Raw genomic sequence first — 7,478 nt, 5'->3', positions numbered from 1 at the left:
GTGTGTGTGTGTGTGTGTGTGTGTATGTGGAGGTGGGGGGCGGGGTATTTGGAAGTTTTTCTGTTGCTAAATACCTCATGAACTACTGAACAAATTTTAGCTTGTGCAAAAAGCAATTAGTAGATGTAAGTGAACTTTAAAAAAAATTGTCATAACTCTATCTATTTTGCACATGCTGACCTAAAATATGATTGCATAGTAGCTTAGAAACCTTAAACAAATTCAGAGGGCTAACAGACCATGCAAGATGTATTTGCCTTTAACTACTTCAACACAATTTGAGTGTCTGTTTGCAAAATATCTCTTTTTAATATTTGTGAACTTAAGAGCCTAAACAAGGAAATTGTTTTTTTTACTGTAGTTTACTGTATGCTATGTGTACGGTCAAAGGTTTAAAGTCGGGAGAAGTGGTGGCAGAAGTGAAATAAATAACAGACTGTGTATATCTGCATGGGGGATAGTGATCTGTGCATATTGACTCACAAGCCAGTCTGCATTCAGGAACTGCCCTTGATCTGACACAAACCCCAGAACCAATAAGAATTTCATGACCAATGCATGAATCTCTAAGTCGAAATATAACTAATTTATTGCAAAATGAAAGGCTAATGCAATTCAACAGCGCTGTCGAGACAAATGACCTTAAAAAAATACACAAAAGTTACTACAATGGGGTGAGTTTTGCACATATTGTGTTAAAGTTTGACGTGGTAGTAGCTGAGAGTCATCCACAGCAAGGTTTGACTAAAAAGGCAACAACTCTGCACACTCTCAAGATGATCTTGCTCTAAAACTCTGGCATGAAAAGCTGTGGGCGACAAGCATTCTGTGGAGGAAATTAAATTACAGCAAATTAATCATGATGACTTAACATCAGTTCCTGGAATTTTGACGTGAACGCTATGATTGGATTTAAAGCTGCACTGAGAGGTTTGTTCCAAACATGAATACGTGGGACAGACAATCAGCTAATTACAGCCTGTTGTTAAGTTTTATTGAAACAATCACCTAGATGAGTCATGGTAGTTCTTAAAAGAAAAGCACGTTGTGGCGTTTTGTTGCTTGTTTTTGCTTCACGTTCTTTTAATTTGAAAATACTGTCTGAAATATTTTGGTAAAATAATCAGTTTGTCTTTTGCCATAACCATTTTATGCTTGACCTTATTGCCTATCATATTACATTCAGTTTATGATGTGATTCTCTTTATCAGGGTGTCACAGGACAACAGTCACCTCTTGTTCCTCCTCCTGGAGACCAACGCTATCTTCCATGAGTCCTGAATCAGCCCCATGGCCTCCTACGTATGAGACGTAGCCAAAACTTCCTCCTTGGGAACAATCAGGCAGGCATCCTGTTCAGATACCTCATCCTCTTACACTGGGCATTTCCTAGAAAGCTCAAATTAAATGATGATGCCTTCCTAGAAGATGGGGTTTTCTCATGCTACCTCTACAAGCAAAACCTGACATAGCTCATTTGAGCTACTGTAATATGTAAATTCCTTTTTGCATTTGCTGATGTCTGAAAGTTTGGGGTTAAGAACATAGACCTTTAAATCAAAATGTCTTATTTGTTTTAATCTTGGAGCATATGCAGAACTGCAGACACCCAGACATATCCTATGAACTGCAAGTTTTGAAAGACGTCCTCAATTAACAACTTTTTTTTGCAAAAGCACATGATTAAGTTTTTATTGCTTAGGCTTGTTGTACCACACTTTTAGGATTCTGTGTGTAAATTAGTTTGCTTGTAGGTTTCTAGATGCATAAGTATAGTAAATCATTGTTCTTCGATGCTCTAAAAGAGCACAGAATGTCTTGATTTCCCTCTCTCTGCCTCCGCTGCTCTCAGCCACCTGCAAGAGTTCTTAGCCACACCCACTTCTCTGCTCTGCACGGAGAACAGCTGATCAGCTGCATGAGGAAGCTTATCCTGCAGTGTGGGCTGCACAAAGGTGCAGCAGATGCTAAATCATTTTAAATAATTTATTTTAAATAAAAATGACATACCGATTGTGTGGCTCATCCATCAATCAGCCAGTTGTGTATCATGTCCAATCTTATTTTGAAAAACCGCGATAGAGCGAGTCCACGATAAACGAACCGCAAAGTAGCGAGGGACTACTGTATTTCAATTTAGATTTTCTTTAAGGCCTCTAATTATTCTTTAATCAACTCCTTACTCCTCTCTTTTTAAATCAATTTTAAAAAAAGATGTATATCTTGCCTTCATTTTAAGATGAATGAGTTTGGAAAAATTATTAGTTTAGAAAAATCCTTCAGTTTTGAGATATGGTCTTCCATCCCACCCCTCTGCGTAACAGAAGAACACACAGCGACGTTTCATTGTCCCTTTGGGGCAGCACTGCCCCCTATCGGTGCGGCAAGGTACTTTTTGCCTCACCCTGTGTATTTTGACTGTGCATTTATGACCGATTACAAAAAAGAAATACATCACGCACATTAAATCAATATATTAGACAGACTGTAGAACATCACCATGTGTAGCACATGGGTAATCAAACATGTGTATTGGTGATATAAAAAGAGTCAGCAATGGGCATGCACCTATACTGCCTACTTCATATATCATATATGACACAGCACCCCCAGTGATCATAACACTTTGTTCAGTCACAAGGTGGCATTCTCAACACAGACCTGTTTCAAGTGAACACGCAAGAATATAATCACAGACAAACATGGTCATTAAAATGCAAACTGCAGCAGGATGACTGATGTTGCCAATTATGATGACACATCAAAACACCAATGGTTTGCCAGTTGTTTAAATTCACTATATATTCAAAGCCCTTGTTGAATGAAACAACGTTGAATCAGGAAACCTTGCTCAGAAAAGGGAAACAGGGACACCTCCTTGTAGCCAGGGCTGGGGATGCTGGGGTGGAGGGGGACTTGTTGGCAAGCACCCGGTTGTCAATCTTTGGCTCATGGGGATTAGCTGGGTTAAGCCCAAATGAAAGGCAGGATGCCACATCAATGTGGGCCCAGCACCTGCGAGGAAGACCATCAAGGTTTGGTACGAGGAAATCAGAGCAGCGGGTGGGGGAGGGCTTCTGGCCGTGCCAATTCCTGGCAGCACTGACTAACTTTAGGGACAAAGAATGTCACCTCACTGAGGTAAGGTGTCAGGTTTTGTGTGTCAGTTTGAGTGACATCAAGATATAGTTGGGCTCACCTCTACTTGCTTGGGCTCTGGAGGATGGACTCTCTCCTTCTCTGAACTCGCCTAGGTAGAGAGGCATCAGACGGGTGTGGGGATACTCACAAGCCCCCGGCTGAATGCTTCAGTGTGGGAGTTTTCCCCAGTGGGTGAGAGGGTTGCCTCCTGCAGGGAAGGTTCAAATTGTTTGTGCTCATGCACCAAACAGCAGCTCAGATTACCCGGCCTTCCTGGAGTCTCTGGGTGGTGTCCTGGAAGGGATGCCGTCTGGGGATTCCCTTGTTCTACTGAAAGACTTCAGTGCTCATGTGGGTGATGACGGAGTTTTCATTCAACCTTTATTTCAGAATCAGAATAAGCTTTATTATCATTCCACAGTGAAGTACAGTGAGATTATATTCCGAAAGATGGGCAGAGTGTACGTGGCTGCAGCTCCTAGGAGCGCGGCCCCTTTTTCTTTAGATAAGATATTCACAGATTTATACAGGTTCATCCCTTTGAGCCTCGGGGACTCATTTACAAGCGAGACCTGACAAGTTCTCAGAAGGGGAGATTGGGAGGAACGGATTCCCTTATTTGAACTTGAACTGTGTTCGGTTATTGGATTTTGGTTATAGCTATGGGCTGTCCATAACAAGCACCTTGTTTGAGTATTGGGTGCTTCATAAGTGGACTTGGTGCCATGTCACCTTAGGTCAAAGGTCAGTGATCGATCTTGTAATCATTTTACTGTCCATAAAACACTTTTTTTTTTTTTTTGTTATTCCTAAAAGAATCAGAAAATCAGCCTCTCATCTTGTTTGCTGACTTACTGTCAGTTTATATAAATGGTTGTGAGATTTTAAACCAGATGTTTTGTTTATCTTTTTAATCAGCAATTTAAATAAATTATTTTAAAAAAAACTTCCACAGACTGGATAAGGACAAACACATGCAACATCCTCATCTGTGGCTAATGAATGTGTCCAAACATGTCAAAAATGGTGTGCAATTTTTTAGTGCTTGGAGTATGAGTTGAGGATGACTCTCAGCTACTACCACGTCAAATCTGAAATCAATATCTGTAAAACTGATAAAGTTATAACCGTTTGTGTTTAGACTACAAAAGTGAATCAGTTGTAGATGTACACCCAGTGATTAATGTTTGGCAAGTTTATTCAAATATGGACAGCGGTTCATTCATTACATATTTTGCTAACAGACTGCTACTTTTCATAGCAAAGGTGGATTTTTAAACCTGAGGGTTGGAGTCCGGCTTGAAAAACAAAATGTAGGCATGGACTGAAATCAGCTTAGCTCAAAATGCAAAACTACAACTGGCAGAAAATGCAGCCTCAGTTTATATTTTATTTTTTATGGCCGCACTGGAAACATTTTTTTCTTTTATTTGTGATTTGAAACTGACAGAAATTTGCGACGACTAAAATCAAAATTTTAAAAGTTTGACAGCATTTGAGGCCTAATAATTTTTCTCTGTGCAAACTGCCTAAAGATTTACCTTTCGGACACATTAAAAGCCAAAATAAATTTTCAATCTAAACAATTCAGTCTGTAACATTCTGGCAACGTAAAATTTGAACTCGGCTCTTTTTAATTGTACAGTTTGCATATAAACTCTTCTGTGAACAGATGCAAGAATTACTCACACTTTACATTTAGATTTTTTTTTCCTGTAGCTTCAAAGAGCCTAAATAAGGCTTTCATCAGACCTGTGTTCTTCCAAGACTTTTATTTTCTAGGCCAAGAACAACATAGTTAGCATGATTATCATGTGCAGTAAATGACTTACGGTAAGTTAGAGGCTTTTGTCCCATCTAAGGCAACTGTGACAAGTGTAAGGCTTGTGATTACAAAGAACCCTTTCAATTTTATAAAACGTCATAATGAATAGTTAGGTTTCACTTCATAACATCTTTTAGAGATTTGTTTTGCCTCCTGATCACAAAAAGGTAAGGAAAGGAGAAATTTTCTGATTGTCCATGAAGCAGTTAACCGACTACCATTCACCTTAAAAAGCAGAAAGGCTTGAATGTCTTTAAACATCATGAAGGACTCGTTTTGCTGCACGGTGCAACTAAGAAAAGGTTGACTGATGCTCCAGAAGTATGTTGGTTAATATTGATATTATATTGCTTGATTCTGTTTGTTACAGGGCCCTTGAATGTGGGTGTTGCTGATAACAGATTGTGCATAATCTGCAAGAAAATAAGCTCCCTGCAAATGTTGGTAATCCCCCACACTCTCTGGATTGAGGGAATCCCTCTGACCGTCTGCGTAAACCAGATTGGCCTCTTTATACACAACACAGACTTGAGGTTGTCCCTCATGGAGCTGAAACTGTTGGAGACAGTTTTGCGACCTGAATTAATATTGTGAAAAAATAAGTAAATGTTCAGTTGCAGTCTAACTGAACTACAAGTGACCAGCAAGCTGTGTAATTTTAGAAAATGACAGCTTACTTTTGTGTGCACAGCTTGCAAAACTGTATTCTTAGCTGTGGTTTTGTTGTCCACACAGTGCCCGCTTTGAATTACTACGTACCCATTTTGGCAACCGTCCCCTAATACAAGCATGAAGGTTTGGCAATTGTTTTATGTGAGACAACCTGGGCTCAGAACTGTGGCACTGACCCATGAGCTACCGCAACCCCTAATCTTTTTAATTTTTTTTATTTTTGCAACAGATCTCCTTTATTGTTAGGTTTTCTGTTGAGTTTTATGCCCCACATCCTGGAAGAATGTTGGTGACATTGTGATCTGTCTTCCTCTACCACCATTAAGCCAGAATATCCACTTGAGGACATAAAACTTTAATAGGCAGATTGCCAACAAATACATTCAGCACATTAAACTACCACTAATGGGAAAGAAAAAACACAATCAGCGTTCTTCTTATAAAATCATTTAATCAATACTATAGAATTATCAAAACAGCAAATTAAAGCTAATACGAACAGGAAAGAAGTTTGTGCGCTCTGACTTTATTGACAATTACATTTTTCCGTGACGTTGCACTCTAAAACTGGACTTAAGTCAGTTAATAAAAAATGGTTAAAAAAAAAATAAAGAAAATATGTTTTATTAATATTTTTAAAATGGCATCTTGGTGGTGAAAGATGTAAAGTGTCAATAGTCTGTATCATCTACACTAATCTGTACAACATTTTACAAAATATCATGAATATATTTGAACAAATCTGTTAATAAATGTTGTCATTTGCCCACTGCATTCTGTTTTATTGGCATCTTACAATGAGTCAGGCAATACACACAAAAAGACAAAATGAGTCTAAATTCAGTCAGTTTAGCAAAAATCGTGCCAAAATTTGTTGTGGTAGGACTGAGATTTATTCACATGATGTGAGTTGAGTGTGACATTTTGCTTTATTGAGCATATTTCTCTCTCTCTCTTGTAAATGAGTCCTCGTGGCTCAATGGGTCTAACCTGTTTAAATAAAGGTTGAATGAATGAAATAGTTTCAAGATTTGATCAAACTGATCAGAATGCTGTCATTTTTTTCAACATAATATGATTTTAGTCTAAAACCCTGGTGGGTGATATGCATTTGCTCAAAGAATGTTTGGTTATATCTGTTTGTGTGCAGACAAACCTGTAAGGACCTTTCACCGTTCTTTACTGCTGCCTGCAGATCTGTTATTGTGCACAAAGCACTTTCTGCCACAGACAAGAGTTTCACACATCGACTGATCAGTGCAGAGAACCTAATGACATTTTCTGGTTTTTGGTCTTAGTTTCCATGACTGAGGTTTGTGCTCTTGACACCAGCTTTTCTATAAATATCACTTCTGACCAGACTTCTGACATACCTGGGTCACTGATGACACAGGGAAAGATCTTAGATTTCAAAAGGACGTATACGCATGATGTCTTTCATTTGCAGCTCTGTGTTTTCTTTGGCCATCCACTGAGTCCTCAGCGCTGCATGTTTCTTTGTGCTTCTTCAAACTAAACAGCACATTTCACAGCCCTGATCTGCTTAGAAATGTTGCTGGAATCTTATGTCTTGCCGCTGCACTCCCGCAGTGTCTGACCTGCAACACGAAACCATCGTCTACAACCTCACCTTGATTCTGAAGGTTCCTTGACCAGTTTTAGACCTCCTACAACTGTTTCAGTCTCAGTCCGTGCTTCAACCTGCACATACAAATGACTATCAATCAAATTTGCTTGGTATAACTGGTTAGTTATACACCTGAATATAATTGGACAAGATTCCTGCCTTTGTGCAGCTGGTAAAACCAAAGTTCTGCGGCTGAAGGCAATAATATGTTTG

This window comes from Nematolebias whitei, chromosome 18, assembly GCF_014905685.2.
Source record: "Nematolebias whitei isolate Nwh7 chromosome 18, NemWhi1, whole genome shotgun sequence".
Classification (NCBI taxonomy): domain Eukaryota; kingdom Metazoa; phylum Chordata; class Actinopteri; order Cyprinodontiformes; family Rivulidae; genus Nematolebias; species Nematolebias whitei.
This window is presented reverse-complemented; position numbering follows the sequence as displayed.